The 21692-nt window shown below is 35.4% G+C and overlaps 1 long non-coding RNA gene across 5 annotated transcripts in view; it reads left to right on the top strand.

The window, feature by feature from the left end:
• Positions 1-21692, top strand: part of LOC131383432 (uncharacterized) — a 122243-nt gene that overhangs the window by 12862 nt on the left and 87689 nt on the right. For all 5 annotated transcript variants that reach the window (XR_009213443.1, XR_009213440.1, XR_009213444.1 and 2 more), the window contains exons 2-3: positions 1660-1765; positions 3634-3664. This is a non-coding gene — a long non-coding RNA (uncharacterized LOC131383432). The remainder of the gene's footprint in view (positions 1-1659; positions 1766-3633; positions 3665-21692) is intronic.

The following is a 21692-nucleotide window of genomic DNA, read 5'->3' as shown; positions in this document are numbered from 1 at the left end:
AACTAACTGCATTCAGAATATACAACTGACATTTTAACTCATGCTCTAATTTTTTTTCTTTGATGTAAAGTCAAAATCAAATTCCTTTTAGGAAAAAATGATAATCAAAAACTGTACATTAAAATAAATATTTCCACTAAAATAAATGGCTATCACTGAATGCATCCAGTCTTTACTTGTGTTTTAATTTCACAATGACCCCTTTGCTTTTTTTTTTCAAATTTAGGTTTCTTTGTTTTCGTGGTCAAATTTGAGCTCGAACATTTTCTTAGACTGAACAGCTGTTAAATGTCTATGTTTGCATACCAAACAATTGTCACTAGACTGAATATATAGCCTATACAGTAAGAAGGAGGAAATGCTCAACAGAAATTAGTCTGATGCAACATTTCTGATGATTTTTTTCCACCAGCCTATCTAAGAATTTGTGTGGCAGGTATGCAAAAATCAACTTCTAGCAATCAAATACATAAACTAAATAGATTCAAAGGGAAAGTATAATCAATCTATCTCATACAGAGTAAGTGGACTAATAAGCATAACATCAGAGATGCGTCTAAGATTCTTTAACATTCTCCTTTACTTCAGAATGCCAGCTTTACTGGGAATTAATATCCAAACATCAGGCAGCTATTGCCTCCAACAACAATAAAGCTTGTATGGCTTTCAGTTTAACATCCATGATATGCTTCATTAAATATATTTCATTTTACTGTCAGATTTTTTAATATGTCTCTGAGCACACTTCATAATTTTTGAAAGATATTACGAACTAATTTGTTTCCCAGAAAGCATACTTTCCATGCATAATAAGAATCATGATGCATTTTTATGACTTTATGTGTATTAATCAAGAGCTTTTTTATAATGGAATTTTCCCTGTTCCCAATTCTGCTTCACATATGCTAAGACAATGACAATTTGCAGTCAACTTCTAACATTAACTTTAAACACAAAAATATCTTAAGTGCATAAATATATTAGCAATTTTTATATTGTAGTAGAAAAGCTATTCAACTTAGTGGAGAAATAAAGACTTTCTCCCTCAATGTATCTATTAAGAAAAGTTTGGTTTCATGAAATTTAGTAATGAACTGTTACATATTAAAAAATCTTTTAAGTGTTAAAAAGGAAAAGCCACAAGGGTTCTTAAAATGTGAAAGAAAGGAAATATTCTAGATATCTTATGAAGATTATTACTTGGATATAATCACAATATTCAGATAAGAGTTACTGACTATATATGCATATCTGTGGAGATTCTGCCTAAAAATTTGAACATATTATAGATATTTAAGTAAAATTTTACTCTCTTATCCATTTCACCTATTGTCCTAAAGAAGCAGAAAGGTTAAAGACCTGCTCACGTCGGGAAATGTTTGCCAGCCTATCAGAACTGTCACCTGCTCCCTATAACAACTCACTGTCCCCTCTGAGAGTAATAGGTTTGCTTGTTTTCTCTTTCTAAATCCACATGAGATAAGAAAACAGAACAAAACAAGACAATCTTTGGAGTCACAAAAGTTTCATGCAAAATTGATCATAGTCAATTTTAATTGTCACTTGAGCTATTTTCAAATCTGTCCCTTTCTTCAACTGGTATTATTGTTTGTTTGTTTATTGTTTACCCAACAAATATGATTATCATCTTTGTTATAGTCGGTGATTCCAAGTCTGCTGGCAGAGCCTGGAAGCTGTAACAAGCAAGTGTGAGAAGTAATTGAAGGGAAGAATAAAATTACACTCTTCTAGCTCCAGGATCATGGTGCGTAATAAGAGAATTAGACATTTTTACCTCTCTAGGAGCTACCTTCCACACCAAAATGTCTCTCTGAGTTTATAAAAATATAAATAAGTGAACCATTCATATACCATTCTGAAAGATAACAAGCATGTTAACAAACACTGTTAAATGTAGAAAGCATTTTAATACCATTTTTAGGAAAAAGATGGAGAATATTTTGTGAGTTTGGGCTATAGAATTAATACTGCTTGGAAAATTTCCTCTCCATTTGAATGGGCCAGTTTTTATTTTAGTGATTTTTTTTATTTTTAAAATACTTTGATGTAAGCAACTACTGCAAAACAAACTCTTAAAAACAACATAATCATTTCATTTTATTTTATTTTTCTTTATTCCAATAAGCCTTTTTACTCCTAACACAACTATTTTATAATTAAAATTAGTTACTTCTTTTTTTTTTACTGAAAAAATAATTCAACTTAGCTATTTACAAAGAAGCTGTTGTGTATTTAAATTAATTTCACTGATTTAAATATAATTTACAAAGGAAGAAGCAAGAACATTGAAACTGAAACAGTAATGCTTGGTAAGAAATGAATGGCAATTTTATTTCAAACAAGAAATCTACAAGATGTTAGTGTTCACGTTTTGTTACTTTCTGATCTACACAAAATTCATTACATTTTTGTTTTCCAGTGTTATATAGATCGGTTTCCACAGCAGTTTTCTACAATGGGAGTATCTTGGGAATATAATTCTTCATTATTTATCCCTAGATTTTCATTTAGGCACAGATTTTATTCCTACATGCCCCTGAGGACTACTCTGATTAGTTCTGAGATCATTTTTTAAAGAATATGGCAGGAAACCAGCAGGTAAATTCTTAAAATTGCTATGGCAAATGCCTTTCCTTGCTCTTTCAAGGTTTACATTTTCTAAAGGAGGCTGAATACCAAGAGTGACATCCACACTGTTTTCAGATCACTTGTGTTAGTGTTCAGAAAGGAGACTGATTTACCATGTGTGGGCAGTCCTTCCTTATGTTTCCACAATAAACTCTTAAAGAGTGGGATGGGTATTTTTAACACTATCCAATGAATGCCTTCCTTTCGCATGTTTACTGCAGAAAATAGACTGCCCCAATATACACAAAGCACTTTCAGAGCTCCTCCCTGCTCTATTTTGTATAAGGATTTGGAAGACTAGATCCAAGACTCAGTTCTTTCATCAAAGAACAGTATGGCTGTGAACAAAAGAGTCAGCCTGCATATTTTAGTTTCTCATTGGCAAAAGAAGCAGAAAGGATGATGTCACTAAGGTCACTTCCAGTCTTACAACATTTTGAGACTTTTAACTGGAAAGATTTGAATATGAGAAGCTTCTTTTCCATCTCTTCCAAACCTTATCTTATTATCAACAGACTGTTTAATTGAATAGGATAAAGAGATCCATGAAAATTTTATGTCAAAGAGGGATACAATGGCAATCCCCTTTCCTTTGGTGTTGGTAGGTGGCAGTGATGAAATATATAAATACCATCTTAGGGCTTTAAACCACCAACTGATCAAAATCAGTCTCTTGACTCCTCTCCTATTGTCTCCATGAGTCACTGCCCATATTAGATTCTGATGTAAGAATTAGTCACAGTGAGACATTCAAAGGATGTTAGAAAATGTAACCACATTAAGCACTGATAAATGTATATATACATGGCATATTATATTTCTTTTATAAATGTAATGTGATTAATTGTTGAAAGACATAAAAATGATTTAGGTCTCAGGAAATTATGCCATTTTATAATAAATTTCTGAATCCAAGATGAACCCTTTATGTAATTATTGATATATGTTAGCAATTGAACTGAACAGTATTTTTGTAATTCCCAGTTTGCGTTCTACAAAAGACTAAGCTCTACCTGTAAGTATTACGATGTCTACGTTTTAAAGTTAAACAAAAGGAGAGAGAAGATGTAAGAGGCTTTTACTTGCATGAAGGAGTGGAGGATAGAAAGTTAACGGCAGGGATGAGAGAAAAAAATGATGGTTGGATGTTGTGAGAGAGCAAAGAAATGGGAAGGAAAGAAAAAACACACAAGATGGAGGGCATAAAGTAGGGAATCCTAGTAAATGACAAAAATGGCTAAACGCAAAGTAAATCATCTGTGAGATATAAGCTATTCATAAGGGTCTATTATTAAATTTATTTGCTTTGACTATGAAATGAATTCTCCTGCAGGATCAATTTATTATTTATTTTGTCTTGTCAATTTTTAATCTAGGCATCTAGTAATTCTAATTACAATGATGTTATGCCTTTCCCCACCTCGCCAATGAACATTCAAAGATATAAAGGTATTATGTTTATAACCAAATGCTGTTCAGTTATTTCAGTAATCTAAGTACAAATTTAAAACACATATGATGGTGGCTGATTTTACAGTATACCAAAGTAAAAACATGTATGAAACTCAGTAGGCACAACAATAAATGCCCAGGTGGGTGACTTAATGAATAAATAAAGCACATTTACATGACAATCAGTAGACAGAGCAAAATTCATAGTAAGATTCTTCAGATTAACTCTTCATGCTTTTCTTGAACTTTGTGTAAACATGTTATTAACAAATACTGAAATAAATTGCCTGCATTTATCACCCGCCCATGATTCATTAGTTTAACTCAGAGATTGGCAAACCGAGCCTGTGGGCTCAATTTATCCTGCCATCTGTTTTTGACAATTCTTTCCTCTACATCTGCAGTTTAGTAATTTTTAAGTGTGCAATTAATATCTGAACCACTTTTTATCTTGGTTTCTATTCTTTCATAGAAAATGAGAACCATCTGAATAAAATTTCATTAAGATAAAATGACTAATAATAAGCTGTTTCTAAAAGTCAAGTGGAAAAAAAATATTCACTAACTAGACCTTAAGGAGAATTGGAACTTTAAAAAAAGGCACATTTATTTATTTTGCTTTTGGCCAAAAATAACAATAATTGTAAGAGAGAATCTATATGGTTAATGGTAAAACACATAAAGAAGAACTGAAACATCTGATAAAGTTCAAATCTTAACTCCCCTACCATTTATAACTTTTAGACTTTGCTTTTAAATCTATAAAATATGGATTTTAATATTATTTTCCTCATAGATCATTGTGCATATTACATTAATATATAAAAGGTGCTTAGAATATAATCTCATACGTAGTGCACTCTCAGGAATGTTATATATTATTCATCATATTGAAAATCAACTATACTATAACATTTGATGATGATATTTGAACATTTTTGGAAGAAGGAAAATCAACTGCAATCTCAAATCAATGATGTTGCAGAATTAAAATGATGATATTATTGGAACTATTTTGCCTTCATAACACTTAGTGAAGATTTTGTGTCTGCTTTCATACCAGGACAGGAAAATCAGTTAATTTCAGCTTAGTGGTTTCTTTCTTCTCTTAAATAAATATATTTAATAAAATTAAATTACAAAAAAAAGTAAAATCTCTACTTAGATTGGTGTTAAACTTACTTCTCTGGATGAAAAACATAAAGAAATACATAAGGGTAACATCTTTCTTTTTCTCTAAGTCAATATTGTGACTTCTTCTCTGATTATATTAATTTTCTGACTGATCTGTCTAATATTGACAGTGGGGTGTTAAAGTCTCCTACTATTATTATGTGGGTGCCTAAGTCTCTCCGTAGGTCTCCAAAACTTGCTTTATTAATCTGGATGCTCCTGTATTGGGTGCTTATATATATTTAGGATAGTTAGCTCTTCTTGTTGCATTGATCCCTTTACCCTTATGTAACGCCCTTCTTTGTCTTTTTTGATCTTTGGAGGTTTAAAGTCTGTTTTATCAGAGACCAGCATTGTAACCTCTGCTTTTTTTTGCTTTGCATTTGCTTTATTTATGCTGTGACCATCGCTCACTTTAGCCTCAACCTCCTGGGCTCAAGCGGTCCTCCCACCCCAGACTCCCAAGTAGCTGAGACTACAAGCATGCACCAGAACATCCAGCTATTATTATTATTATTATTATTATTATCATTATTATTATTGCATAAACTCAGTCTTGCTATATTGTCCAGGCTGGTCTTGAATTCCTGCACACAAGAATTCCTCCAGCCTCAACTTCCCAAAGCGCTGGGATTACTGGCATACACCACCATGCCTGGCCTATTATACCTATTTTATTCTAATCTAAGATTTTATTAGTGCATATTGTTTTTAATATGTACACATAAAATGTGTTTTTCTTTTATTTCACTTGTCACTACATTTTGGCATGAAGGTTATGTTTTTACACTATATACTGTGATTAACAGGAGTTAGTCACATGGTGTGGTTTAATTTTGATATGTTAGACTTTAAAAACATTTCCATCTTAATTTGTATTTTCTAGATAAAAATGTGAATTAAGCAAAATAAAAATGATTTCTATTAATTATTTAGTGTATTGTCTGTACCTGCACAGAGAATAAACAACTGCTGCTTTGGCAAATTATAGGATGTCATAAAATGGACACACTATTCATTGCTATTCTTCTGTTTTTACATGTCCTTTCAGAAAAAAATCTATGCATACAAAATGAATACATAATGAAAAGAAACAGGCAAAATTCTGTCGGGTGCCTCTTCACTCTGATGATAGTTTCTTTTGCTGTGCAGAAGCTCTTTAGTTTAATTAGATCCCATTTATCAATTTTGGCTTTTGTTGCCATTGCTTTTGGTGTTTTAGTCATGAAGTCTTTGCCCATGCCTGTGTCCTGAATGGTATTGCCTAGGTTTTCTTCTAGCATTTTTATGGGTTTAGGTATTAATGAGATACCATCTCATGCCAATTAGAATGGTGATCATTAAAAAGTCAGGAAACAGCAGATGCTGGAGAGGGTGTGGAGAAATAGGAATGCTTTTACACTGTTAGTAGGAGTGTAAATTAGTTCAACCATTGTGGAAGAGAGTGTGGAGATTCCTCAAGAATCTAGAACCAGAAATACTGTTTGATCCAGGAATCCCATTACTGGGTATATACCCAAAGGTTTATAAATCATGCTACTATAAAGACACATGCACACGTATATTTACTGCAGCACTGTTCACAATAGCAAAGACTTGGAACCAACCCAAATGCCCATCAATGATAGACTGGATTAAGAAAATGTGGAACATATACACCATGGAATACTATGTAGCCATAAAAAGGATGCGTTCATGTCCTTTTCAGGGACATGGATGAAGCTGGAAACCATCATTCTCTGCAAACTAACACAGAAACAGAAAACCAAGCACTGCATGTTCTCACTCATAAGTGAGAGTTGAACAATGAGAACACATGGACACAGGGAGGGGAACATCACACATGGGGGCCTGTCAGGGGGTGCAGGGCTAGGGGAGGGATAGCATTAGGAGAAATACCTAATGTAGATGATGGGTTGATGGGTGCAGCAAACCACCATCGCACGTGTATACCTATGTAAGAAATCTGTGCGCTCTGCACATGTATCCCGGAACTTAAAGTATAATTAACAACAACAAAAAAATCCTCCAACTATCCCCACATCTTTACTTCAAAAAGCTGTGTCCCCTGAGAAAGGCCTTTCCCCACAGCCCTCATGCTCTGTCATCGGCATCCCTGCAGCCTCTGCTGTGTGGCTCCCTGCAGGACTGCGCTCTTACCTGGGAGGTGAGGACATTCCCATGACCACCCTGGCAGGCAGGAGCTCAGCACATGCTTTCTGCAAACTCACTCACTTGGTTCAGCTGTTCCGCTTCGGAGTGTAAGTTTCATTAGCAGCCAGGGTATTCTAACTACCATATTTTCCAGGATTTTGCAGGTCCACAGTGTGGTCATAAAGCCAAAGCTGCATCACCAGCCCTTTAGAGATTTCCCCCAATGTATCTGAGTGACCATTGGATGGGCTCGCAGCATGGAAGGACTACAGATGCTGCTTCACTTGCCCTTTTAGGCTAGTTAATTTCCAAATTCAACAGTCATACCAAACACATCAGGCCGATGAAGAACCGAGAAGAAGAAAAAGCACCAAAGCTGTTTCAAACCTTCTTATCTTTACGCCAAATACACAGACGCACAGGGAATAACTCTCGTTTCATAAACTCAGGTTCATCATCTGGAAGGTTGAAGCCTTCAATGATTCTTGTAGCTTTAGGACAGATCGGCTGCTGAGTCCCAGATGATTTTTCCAGATTTCCATGCAGTGTGGTTCTTTTTTCTGTCTTCTGCAGAGCAGCTGGAGCCCTGTGCAATGGGCTGGAGACGTTGAGGTCCCCTTGCACATTCTCCAGCCTGGCCTTCCACACCTGCCAGGATCCATCCTCAGCTCTTGTGAAACTAATCCAGGGCCCCGTGTTAGCTGAAGTTTCTCCACCACGCTGACAGAATCTGCTTTGTTCAAACTCCTCGCAGAGCTTTGTGGTTGAGAGCAAATACAAAAATAGTGCTCTGCTCATAGGTCTCATCAATGGTGATGTGCACACTGTCCCCTAACCCACCTTTCCTGTGCACCTTCTCACAACTGGGAGAAACGATTTGAGGGTAGTCAAATTGCTTTCATGTTGGCTGCTTTGACCTGAGCAAATATATAATCCAGACAGAAGCTGTCTGGACATAGTTGACCTAGCCTCAGACGTCATATAGAATTCTTTCTTCCTTACTTCATTGGTGGAAAAAGTACATCGAGATTCAAGAAGAGAAAACACAGACCCTATTCTTCAATAGTCGTCAAGACATTTCTGTAAATATCTTTGGAAGAATGGTCTGCCATATTAAGTTCTATTGGTATATTTTAATAGTATTATTACAATTAAACCCATTACCAGCTTTTTTTTTAATTGAGAGAAAAATACTAATAAGTGTTTTTTCTTTAAAATTGTATCTGTACCTTGGTAGACCTGGAGAATATTGATATTCCGCTTTGCTGTATATATTGACTGCTACCATAATTAGTTCACTTTTAACATGGCCGTGATTTTCCCCACATGGTTGGTGGCTTGGGCTACTATCATATATTTCTATCCCTTTGCAAATTTTTAACCACACAGATAGGTAAATAAATATAACAGTCAACATAATACAGATAATTAGTTTTGCTATAAAATAATGACTTCTAAATATTGCAAAGACATAGATGATTTATGTTTAATTTGGATACATGACTGCTTTCAGACGAGTTTTGGGATCAGAACAGAAAGGGACAAAATGTTATTCAATCTCATCTTAATGCATATTGCTTTTATTTAAAAAGTAGGCAAAGTAAATATGACAAAATGTCAACCTTTATACATTCTGGGTTATGAGGATATAATTTTAGTTTACTTTATCTGCTTTGATGTAGTTTCAAAAATTCTCAATATTATATAGAATATTTATAATAGTTATAGATGTGTATAATAAAATATTCTTTAACATGTAGAACTTCACTTTTAAAAAACAAGGTTAATTTTAAATATACTTTATTTTGATTTTGCCTGCTTTTAAATATACTGTACATTTTCTTTTATCTTAATCATTTCCACATATTAGAAATATGATATCAACAATTTAGTCAAAATAAATGGTATTACATTTCAATTTAATTAAATATTGTACATATCTTTACAGATCATTTGTACCTAAATAACTGCAAGTACAACAATGTTATTTTTCTGCATTTATCATTCCAACCTAAACAGTCATGGCTCTTTGTGTTTGAAAATGTTTCTTCCCTCCAATCTGTAAGACTGCCAAAATCAGAAGAGAGCCAGACTAATGACAGCAACTAGACTCGTTGTGTCTGGAAGACACTGATAATGCTCCATGTGCATTAATGACATCCGTGTAACTGAAAACAGTGAGACTTAAATGGATCTTGGAATCATAGAGTAGCAAGCAATTTCCCATTTTTCTGCTGTGTGAAATTGTGCTACTTTGCTATGTCTTCCTTGCATTAGTCTCTGAAATCAATACGCATGGAAAAAGGTGATCATTTTTAATAGGGTCACTTTATTAACTTAAGAGCTAAAATGTTATCCTTACTGAATACTGATTTGTTCTCAAATATATAAATATAAATGACTTCCTCTAGAAGGGTCCTTTGGATCAATATTGAGTCTGCCACAGGGTCTTTTTGTAGAGGTAATAGGATAATGGTGAGAGGTGACATGTGCTAAGAATTTTAACTGAGTTCATGTTAACTAGTTCTTTAGAACCTAGAGAAAAATAGAACATGACCTAGAGAGGGCAGGGCAAAATAAAATCTAATTCCAAAATAAAGTCTAATTTGATAAACTATGACAGTTTATCTAATGTTCAGCCAATTTTATTTTACAATCTTTGTGTACTTTTCCACGAGTTATTTTGCAATCTCAAATCAATGATGTTGCAGAATTTCATGTATTTAATTCTCTGAGGTTTCTAATAGACATTTTCACTAGGAGTGTTTAATTCTCCTGTGCATCCTTGTGAGGCAAAGTGAACAAACACCATTACCTGAAGTTACCATCTTCTGGGGCAGTTGGATTTAACACTTTACTCTGAGATTCTCTATGTTCATTTTCTATTAGTGACTGTCTCCTGTACATATCATATATCTAAGGTATTATGACATTGCCCTGCCCTTTTATAAGGGCCAAGAGTGAAGTTATGGTAGAGCAACGATGCACATTTAGAAAGAGGCAATACATTGTAAGGAGGTCCGTTCTCACTTCCTACTTTTACATTTCACCCCTCCTTTGACTCTGAGTTCTAACAGTTCAAATTCAGTTATCGTTCTCAGGCCTATCCTAAAGAACATAATAAATACAGAATATTTTCTCAAATCTATCTGCACTAATTGTGCTGGGTTTTATATGTCAAATGATAGACCAAGTAATTCCCTACTCAGATATAAAATTTATAATATGCAATTTTTATAAAAATTAGTAAGTGTTGAAATAGAAGGGAAATGTACCATGCAATTTGCAAAATTTGAAACCTTTTTGAAAGAGGAGGGCATTAGGAAACAATCACTGAAACTTGGAGGGTGAGGTTTTTTTTTTTTTTTTGGCGTAAAAGGAATAAGAAGACACTTAAAAAATCACATATTTTATAATTAATTTTAAACTGTTTCCATTTGTCCTGATATGGACATGGATGCCTACTTGTGTATAAAATAATCACTTTTTATTGTTTTATATTTCTTGGCCACATAGAATTTTAAATGCTGGACATCAAATATTCTTTATGAGTACAAAATAATCTTTAAAATTCAGATTGCATCATATCAAGTTGATTTCACCAGCAAGCAATAAGTGGCAGGCATTGTGCATTTACAGTCTTTACCGCATATTCCTTGTATGTGGCCATATAATTACCTCATGACTACAATTGCTGTATTTCAGTTTCCTAGGTAATCATAACTGGTCACTCTATTTCAGTGTTTACATGAATATATTTAGGTACATATGGATGACAGCTGAGCTATGTAGCTTTTGCATCTACCATCCTGTGTTTGCATCTACCATCCTGTGTCTGCATCTACCATCTTGGAATACTTCTGTATTTTCCAGAGTGAATGACTGTATCATCTTTCTTTTTATTTCCCGTGTTCCTTTCAATGTTACAACCTCCAAAACATCTAACAAAGTTATAGGAATCTATTTAATATGTTTGAACAAATCACCTCCTGTTAAAAATAATCACTTTTTCCTCATGTTTCACAAAGTGCTTTTTGCACCATTGTCTTCCTAGAAATTCCTTTTGCTATAAACCTAGGGATACTCATCACAAGTGGTATAGCTTCTGTGCTGAGTCCCAGTCCTGAGTCCTAACTATTTCTTTTTATTAGATAACAATCATTTTAATAAAAACATCCTCTTATATCAGGATGAAAAAGCCACATGAGAATAAATGATTTTTGACTTTACATTTAAAGCTGGCTTTATTCTACCCTTCCTCCAACACACAGAAATATACTTCATTTGATAAATTAACTGGATACTTTAAAGTGCTAAAGATAAAACTTCTTTGTGTTCAACTGCCTCTTGGCTTCCAAAACATATGTAAAGATGTTTTATTTGCTCTACTTAAATGAATGCATAATTATGAAAACTAAAAGGCCTAAATAATTTATACATATTATAAGTATTTAAGTTGTGCAAAAAATGTAAGTTGATTAAGCATGGTGGAAGTCTCTTGGGAGTCTCAATTATGGGTCTCAATTTTGAAGAAAATATTATTTTGTGTAACATATTGACTGAAAACTATGTATCTATATCAAATATATTCCCAATATTCAATATTTAATATGCAACTTCTAGGACAAAAGTTCCTTATGACTTCAACAGGTAGTATACACATATTTAGTTAATTGGGAATAAACTAGTACTCAGCATTTGAAGAATATATGTACCATGAAATTTAAAAAATATTTTGAAAAATAAAAACAAATTTCAAAATTTGGTACTAAACTTTCCCAAACTTCACTAAAATTTGAAACTTGCTGAAACTGACTAATCTTCTAATTATGTTAAGATAATCAGATTTCTTAAGTCCCACAGAAGTTAAATTTATGCTAGTACATCCTATGAATGCAAATGGAAAAATGACACTTGCAATGCAGTGATTTGTAATATGATAGATACAGTAACTTTTTATAATTAGCGTTTGAGGTTCTCATCTTTAAGCAGCCTTTTCTCCTTTTTCCTGATAGAAGTCAATATTGCCTTCTTGGTGTTTCTATACTACTTTTTAGAATATTCCATACAATATGTTTATTAATCTACACACATACCTAGAGAGAAAGAATATATTGTATTGCTGGACGAGAGACAGTATGGTGTCCAGCACAATATCCAGGCCATAATATTTACTTAGGAAAATTTAGTTGACAGACTATGCCCATTAAGTTCCATGCTTCCAGAATGCAAGCAACAGAATTAAGCTCAATGCAATTTCATTGTTAGTTGTTAGGAGAATTTGTCTTATATCTCATGCTTAGATGCATGTGTCACCGGTATTTCTGTATGTTTTCATAGACACTATCTAGTCTTTCAGGAACTACAATTAAAAAAACATATGGTCATAACCGGTGAATTATAAAACATAGTAACCTCAATTGTAAATATCTGACCTCATAGGGGTATAAAAGACCATTTCTCAGATAAGAGGGCAGTTTCTCTAGGACTGATATATTTCATGCACATATTGGCGGCTCACAAAGATGCCTATTCTTTGTAAGTGTGAGAGATTACTGGGAACTTTGTCTGGATATCTCCAACTGCTCTGTGCTTTCTTTTTTTCTGTTATATTGTGTCTTTCACTTTTGTTAGAGTGTATGTGAATATACAGAAATAATTGTTGCAGTGAAAGTGGCAGAACTTTTGCAACAACTCCAGATTTAATTTGAATATGACTAATCCTTTGTTTGGCAGAAGCAAATAGAAGAACAGGGAGAATGAATTCTCTCTAATGCCAGGTTGCCTCTTGAGCCACCCTGATTTGAGGTTGCCCAAGCACTATGATCAATTAAGGAAAATTGGATGTAGAGATAATAAATCCAGTAGCAGGGGAGATAGCAAAATTGGGAAAGAATAAGATACAAGTGAAGGGAAAATCACAAACAATTTGGTTCCTTGGCTGAAAAAAAAAAAAAAAAAGGAAAGAAGAAAAAAGCTGTATTATTGAAAGTAAAAATATAGCCAAACATGTTCAGAACTCTAGCATCTGTCTACTTGAAGTTAATTATGAACCAAGTTACGAATTAAAATGTTGTCCTGATGAAATATTGTAAAAGTATCACAACTGATTCCACTTTTCATTACTCAAAGCATTCTAAAGATATGGATTCTGAACAGGTAACTCTTGAGATTACAGGTTATTTTGTCAAGGAATTGACTCATATTGTGGACAGATACAGACAGCTCCCAGAGTACTTTTATTGCAAATAATTTTACATTTTATTAACAAGGGTAAATTTCACTGGCTCTGCTCATGACTGAAAGAAGAGAGGTGTTTAAGTTAACACAAGATTTTCGGTAGGCAACTACATTCACCACTGTGTGTGAGAGATGACACACTTAATCCTATCCCTAATTTGCTAATCTATATTAAAGGAGGAGTTAGATCAAAGTATTGGGAGAAGGACAACTGCTTTGGTCTTGCTGAATAGAAATTGTAATAGCCCCACTGAGGCTGTAAATATTTGATACACAAGTATAGCCTACTTTGGATTGGTTATGTCAGGGATTCTCAACTGGGGCTGACTTTGCTCCTCAAAGGATAAACAGTAATGTCTGAAAAGTGATTTAAACACTTTCTAAGTTGTTACAAAAACCTTTCAAATTAAAAATTAGGAAACCTATCAACAAGATTAAACCCAGTGGTAATTGTTAGAAGGTTGCTAAAAATGGAATGTAATAGGAGAACATGAATGATGTGACTGATGAGGTGCTGATGGTCACCATCAGAAAATAGGTGCCTCCGAAGTAAATCTCCTCTATCAACTCGTCGGACATTACAAGACCCTCAGTTGATCTGTCATATAAACGCAACCTTGATAAATTTAACAAATCTAGGAAAAAGAAAACCGAATATGTGGATTCTCACAGGTAAAACCAGTGAAATTGGTACAGGGTGAAAAAGGGCTACCATTCTGAATGAAAGGGAGGTCAAAGTCTCCTGGTAAAGCCCCTGGGTGTGAACATACAGCCATCATCATGGATGTGGAAAAATGGCATGCACGTGTAAGGAACCCTTATTGGTATCACTGAAAACCAGAGCTTGGTGTACAGACCCTAAACTCATGATAGAAATTTAAATTGCAATGTGATGATTTTTGAGGATGATGATGTGGTGATACCTCTCCCTGAATTCTTCAATAGAAAGCATACATGATATAGCATTGGGAGCCTCTTCCTTTACACAAGGCTCTGGGAAAATCATCTTGCATGTCTGCTCTTTGTGTGCTTTTAATTGGACACTTTTGAAGGGAACCTTTAAAATTACCTATGTATACTCAATTAGATAATTGAAAACAATGTAAGTTAGCTGAGGTGGATGGAGGTATCAAAGGTTTTCTGCTCTTACTCAAGATGTGATAGATTACTTGTCAGTCCAGCATAACCTGCAAGAAAAGCTGTCAGATCTTGGAGGTTAACTATAGACTCTAGATGAGTAAACTAAGTGATGTCTCCAAAGGTGTCAGCTTTACTAGAAGTAGAGCTAACAAGTCAAGCTGTGCCACAAGTTGAAGTGTACTGGTATTCTGTTGAGATCAATTTGGCTAATTCTGTCTTTTGATTCCTACTTCATAAGAAAGTCAAAGTAAATTTGTATTCATGTGGTGGCTTACAATACATTTTTACTCTGCTGCCACAAAGATACTTATAAATTGGTTAAATAAAAGCATTAGGATAATTTTCATGATATAATGTTGATATCCATATGTGAAGGTCAAGCTAAGAATGAATTTCGAATGAGAATCATATGACCCTCTGGGGATGGCTGCTCAACAATAGTACAATACAAGGTGTGACACAGATGGAAAAAGTCTTAAGAATAGCTTGGACATGAGCTCATTACCAACCATTTCTCAAACAATCAAAAATAAATTATTTATTCTAGCACCAAAGTATGTAAAAGAGGCACAGACACTAAATTGGTTATTTTATTTTTGAAGAATGATAACTGAACTAGAGTTCCTACTACCCTCATTCACAAAGTTACATGAAAGAAAGTTGAACTTGAAAAGGTCTCTGTTGTGGGTTGAATTGTGTTTCCCCCTAAAAGAATGTACCTCAGAATGTGACTTGATTTGGAAAAAGAGTCATTGTAAATGCCATTAGTTAACATGAGGTCTTATGGAGGTAGTCTGGGCCCCTAATCCAATAGGACAGGTGTCCTTATAAGAAGATAGCCATGTGCAGAAAGAGACACAGGGAGAACACAATGTGCCAATAAGGGTGGAGACTGGAGTTAGGTAACTGCAAGTTGGGAACACCAATGACTGCCAGCAAGCCATTGGACTCTAGGTGGATGAAAGGAGGTTGCAGAGGGAGCATGGCCCTGCTGAAGCCTTTGCCTCAGGCCTCTATCCTCCATCACTGAGACAATAATTTATGCGATTTTAAGCCATCCAGTTTGTGCTATTTTGCTTTGACACACCTAGGAAACTAATTGAGTTTCTAAACAACACATTATATTGCAATTCGATTGCTCAGTTGACCTATCTGGGTCTTCACTGTTAGATTGTGCAGACAGTATTATTAGAAACGTTAGCAACCCCTACTGAGTTAACCAACGTGTAGCAAAAGTCCTTTCTACTACATTGCCATAGCCACAAGATTTTGGACTAGGAAGTTACCTGGAATTGTTGACAAATATACACACTTTGGAAATAATAATTGTCCTATGATTGGGAACTTATTCAAACTATCTTTAATACTGAAAGGTATAATCCTATTTTGATTCTTAAAATACTCATGGTGACAAAAGTGATGTATCTAAGCAACATTCTAACAGGGAGGAAAATATACAAAGAAGCTTCCTCATGAAATGTAGATGGTATATTTAGATGGGGAACCATAATAGATAGCCATCACATAAATGAGCAGATGGTAGTCAGTCTTCTGGGCAATACTTTAGAAGCTCCTGAGAAGCTACCTAATCCCACAGCTAAATGAGCACGTCTTTTGGTAAATTGTTAGGTGATGCATAAAAGAGGTTAGAGTTTACTTGTGGTGGTTTTCAGGTTGCTGGAAAATATTTGATCTAGAAGGATGTTGCATTATGTCAAGATGATGGTCACATTCTGAAAAATGATATATATATTATATATACACACACATATTATATATATATCCTCAATGATCAGAATTAATAGTGATATTATTTGGAACACCAGGAGAAATTAATAATAAAATTGGTAGTCATAGCAATATTTCTATAGTATTGAATTATACCAATTATTAGGTAGTAGCCATTGGACTGAAAATATCTAGAAAATAGGTCTTGAATGATTAAATAATAAAGTGCACTTTTATGGAGGATGCTATTGAATGCAAACTGTTATATACATGGAAAGAGGTAGAATTAAGTGAAGCCATATTAATACCCATCAAAAATCTCTCTTGAATGTGAAAGGGTATAGTAGAAACAAATAATGTTCTCATCTGCCCTTTAATACTAGCATTCTGGGTACTCGAAATGACCATTCATGATATTCATGCAATGTACATGGATGGAAAAAGGTCATTTTCTACTATGTCTCTCAAAAGCAAGAAAATTCATTCACAATTGTCATCCTTCTCAACAGATACATCAGAAACTAAGGCTTATTAGCCATATTATGCAGATGTGGACCAGTCCATAGTGGGCAAATGGACTGCATTGCTTCTGTTATTCACAGATCTCTGCGGATACCTATGGATCTTAACTGGAATACAGATTCATTCTATGTTTAGATTTGCATGCCCAGCAACAAAAGCAAATGTCTCTAAATAACTACAGGATTAAAACAGAAAATGTTATTTTAATTTGGAATCTTCGCTCAAGTAATATAAGAAAAAGGACCCCTTTTCACTATAGGTGCAGGGAAACACTGGGCTGAAAGGCATCATGTATGATGGATTTATCATTGAACCTTACCATACACAAACTTGTGAATTGTGTGAACATGGGAAACAGTATCTAAGGCACCTCCTTACAAAACTCAGAAATAATAGGTGCCTAAGGGGATAACCTATGACTATATGAATGTGTGTTGAGACTTAATATGCATAGAAGCAGAGGGGTATCATTGTGTATCTACTATTGCAATATCATGGGAAACATAAGGAAGAGAGCTTAGAGATTATGGTAGAACTTACATAGTCCTCTTCTCTACTTCTGGAAATATTTTGTTTTCTCTGACTGATCCCATAGTAGTCCTGGGACCTGGCTGCATTTACAAATTTCAAAAAAGGGTTGACTTTATAATATGTCATAATGGCAATACCTTTACAAGTAACTGCCCAAATTTATAATAGAATTTTGGAGTGGTTGTTTTTACTTCTCAACTCTGAGTTGATGAAACAGTCACAGCTTTTTTCTCACCCAGTGGAGGAGTTCATGCTATGAGCTTATGATGATATAAATTTATTTCATATGACTGGGAAGGGAGAAAGAGTAAAGCATTGGAAAGAATCACATTGACAGCAGCTGTATGAATTAGGTCCCTTGACTGAACTACAGGCTTTGGGTAAAATTCAGTGATAAATGGAATAAATGACAAGCACTTGTGGAAAGGAAGGGGTGAGCCAAGAAAGAGTTGATGCAAAAAGGAAAAACAAAAATTACTTTGGTATCTTCTGAAAAGTCAAGAGCTATAACCACATATGTCTAGAGGGTGAAACTGTTTACCTATGAAAATCTCCTAGTTTTTGAAGCAGAAACAGAAGGCTCAGGGCAGCTTCCAGTGAAGTGAAGACATGTTCAGTATGAGTTTAACTATGGCATGCACTTTGTTGATGCTAATGATACCCTGTAGATGAAACTAGTAATAATTAGAATACACTTTCACAATTGGTTCTCTTGTTAGATGTTACATTTATCACAGAGAAACACTTTGCAGAAGTGTTGCCTTTAGAATGAATAGAAAACACTTTATTCAACAACACAAACACTACCAAATGTGTAACTATTAATTTGATGCTTGATGAGGGATGTGCCAGGTACAAAGATGTAAGGCAAATGGCTGTACTTTAGTCAGGAGTCAGCCCAAGCAGCATTCTAGTGCAGCATGACTCAGCAGGTTTGGAGGGCATGTGCACAACCCCGCACATTATGTGACTGTGCAACATGAGGTGCATTAGGTGATCACCCATGTGAGCTCATGCTTGACTCACAGCCACTATTTCCTGCAAAAGGTAATAATTACCCTAATAACGCTGTACATACGGCTTGCTTGTGCCTAGAGAGAGAGTAAAGCCATGCTGAAACTGTCTACACTTACTCGAGTGTTTTTCCAGCTATCTGCCACTTGCCCACAGACTCCCCTTGGACCTGTTAGAACTTGAGAAATGCATATAAAATTTCTTCTGTTTGCCTGATTTGTTTTAAGAACATATATTCTAATGCTTATAGACCCTTTTTTGTGGATGGAAATCTACCATAATGATAAAGAAAATCTGGCAAATAAAATGTTAAAAACATAATATATGCTGAGTACGTTTGTAGTAAACCCTCTAAAACAGTGAAATGAAACAGAGTACTTAACGTTTTTGGATCAAAATATCTATCTAAATTGTAACTAAGCAATAAATACTCAATGGCCACAACGTGTTTAGTTAACAACTCATCTCTGGAACAAATGACTTAAAAGCACTCTGGGTGAAATTGGCACAAGTGTAGAAGTCTTTGGGCATGTGAAATATTCCTATAATGAGGAAAGAAATACTGTGGAAAAAGACATGTTGGCAGATATTTGTAACCTAGGAGGAATGCTATATCAAGAAAATGAGATATGGTGGCTTCTGTTGTAGTGCTGTGGCTTAGGTTTTGAATCTGGTCATATAGCCTAGTTTTAGCTACATGACCAGATGGGGTTGCTGTGGTTTGAATATGTTCCCTCAGAAATTCAGGTGTTCTCAATGTGATAGTGTTAGCGGTGGGTCCATTAAGAGGTGATTAGGCTATGAAGAATTCTCCCTTCTGAATGGGATTAAAGTCTCAGCAAACTATCAAAGGAACAGAAAACCAAACACCACATGTTCTCACTCATAAGTGGGGGCTGAACAATGAGAACACATGGACACTTGGAGGGGAACAACACACACCAGGGCCTGTTAGGGGGTGGGGGGTAAGGGGAGGGAATTTAGAGATGGGTCAATAGGTGCAGCAAACCACCATGGCACACATATACCTATGTAACAAACCTGAATGTTCTCCATAGGTATCCCAGAGCTTAAAGTAAAATAAAAAATAAAACAAAGAAGCTTCACCCAGCATTTTCTCACTTGCCTTTCCATTTTCTCCTACGTGCGGACACGCAAGAAGGCCCTCACAAGAACAAATGCTGGTGCCTTGATCTTGGATTTCCAAGCCTCCATAACTGTGAGAAAATAAATTTCTGTGCTTTTAAAATTACCCAGTCTCAAATATTTTACTATAGCAGCACGTAATGGACTAGGACATGAGTCTTTGCAGACATTGACACATTTTGCACATATCTTAGTGGTCTACGCTTAAAAGATGAAATCCATCACACATGAGAGGACTTTGCTTAGATTTTGTGGATCTCTTTAATGTTTTCCTGTGTTTTCTAAATCCTATTGTATCCTCTGTCTTTATTAAAAACAGCAATGTGGCTGGGCACGGTGGCTCACTCCTGTAATCCCAGCACTTTGGGAGGCTGAGGCTGGTGGATCACAAGGTCAGGAGATCGAGATCATACTAGCTAACGCAGTGAAACCCCGTCTCTACTAAAAATACAAAAAATTAGCCAGGTGTGGTGGTGCATCCCTGTAGTCCCAGCTACTCGGGAGGCTGAAGCACAAGAGTCACTTGAACCCGGGAGGCAGAGGTTACAGTGAGCCGAGATCTTCCCACTGCACTCCAGCCTGGGTGACAGAGTGACACTCCATCTCAAAAACAAAATAACAACAACAACAACAAACAGCAATGTGTAACCAAATGTGCAGATTTTGAGAGGCTTTCTAATAATCTAAACAAGGTAATTGGAGCAGGTGTTGACATGGGAGTGCACTGCTTGGACATAAGTGTTATATTTGTTTAGTATGAGTAGACAGTGCCACATGCTTCTTCAAAGTGGTTGTACCAATGGACATGCTTTCTCAAACCACTCTACTGAAACTGTCCTTATCAAGAACATGTTGATAAATCCAGTGGCGGTTACTTCCTTAATAGTAGTGCTGCCTTCACTTGGTTTCCAGGACACCACACTCATCTGCTGTTTCTCCAGGGGATGCTCTTCTTCAGGCTCTTTTGCTATAAAATCCTTATATCATTTACCTGTAAGCATGGGGATACCCCAGGACTCCTTCCTTGGGCCTCTTCTCTGTGTTACCCAGACTCACTCCATTGTTATTCTAATCTGTCCTCCCAGCTTAAAATCCTTGTTTTATTCCAATGGTACCCTACCTAAATATTAAATCAGGACTTCTCCTCTGATTCTAATCTCTTATAATTACCTATCTGTTCAACATTTCTAATGAGATGGATAACTGTCATGTCAAACTAAAGATTCTAAAATGAGTTCCTGATATTCTCCTCTAAACATGTAACTCCCCAGATGTTTCCATTCCAGTAATTGAAAAATTTAGGCCAGGCTCCATGTCTCATGCCTGTAATCCCAGCACTTTGGGAGGCTGAGGTGAACAGATCACCTGAAGTCAGGAGTTCAAGACCAGCCTGGTCAACATGGCAAAATCCTATCTTTACTAAAAATACAGAAAAATTAGTCAGGTGTGATGGTGCACACCTGTAAGCCCAGCTACTAGGGAGGCTGAGGCAGGAGAATCTCTTGAACCAGGGAGGCAGAGGTTGCAGTGAGCCACGATCACACCACTGCACTTCAGCCTTGGTGACAGAGTGAGACTGCATGTCAAAAAAGAAAAAGAAAAATCTATTCTCCCATTTTTCTCATAGCAAAACCTTGAAGTCATTCTTTATGCTTATTTTTTTACACCTAAATCAAACTTTCCATCAACACTTTAAGGTCTACTTTCACAAATATATGCTTAACTTGATAACATCTCATAATCTCCTTATTTGGTTGGTGCAAACATAACTGTAGTTTTGAACTGTGAATTTTAAATCATTATAACTAGGCACAAACACATCCTTATTAATCAAAATAACCATTACAATCAACACATTTTTGCCAAAGAAACAAAATAAGTTTGTTTTTCCTGTGGCGTAAAAAAAATATATGTGCTTCAGGATTCGATGAACTCTTGGAAAG

The sequence above is a fragment of the Hylobates moloch genome, unplaced genomic scaffold (assembly GCF_009828535.3).
Source record: "Hylobates moloch isolate HMO894 unplaced genomic scaffold, HMol_V3 SCAFFOLD_5, whole genome shotgun sequence".
NCBI lineage: Eukaryota > Metazoa > Chordata > Mammalia > Primates > Hylobatidae > Hylobates > Hylobates moloch.
Note: the sequence above shows the minus strand (reverse complement) of the source record. Positions and strands in the feature narration are given on the sequence as shown.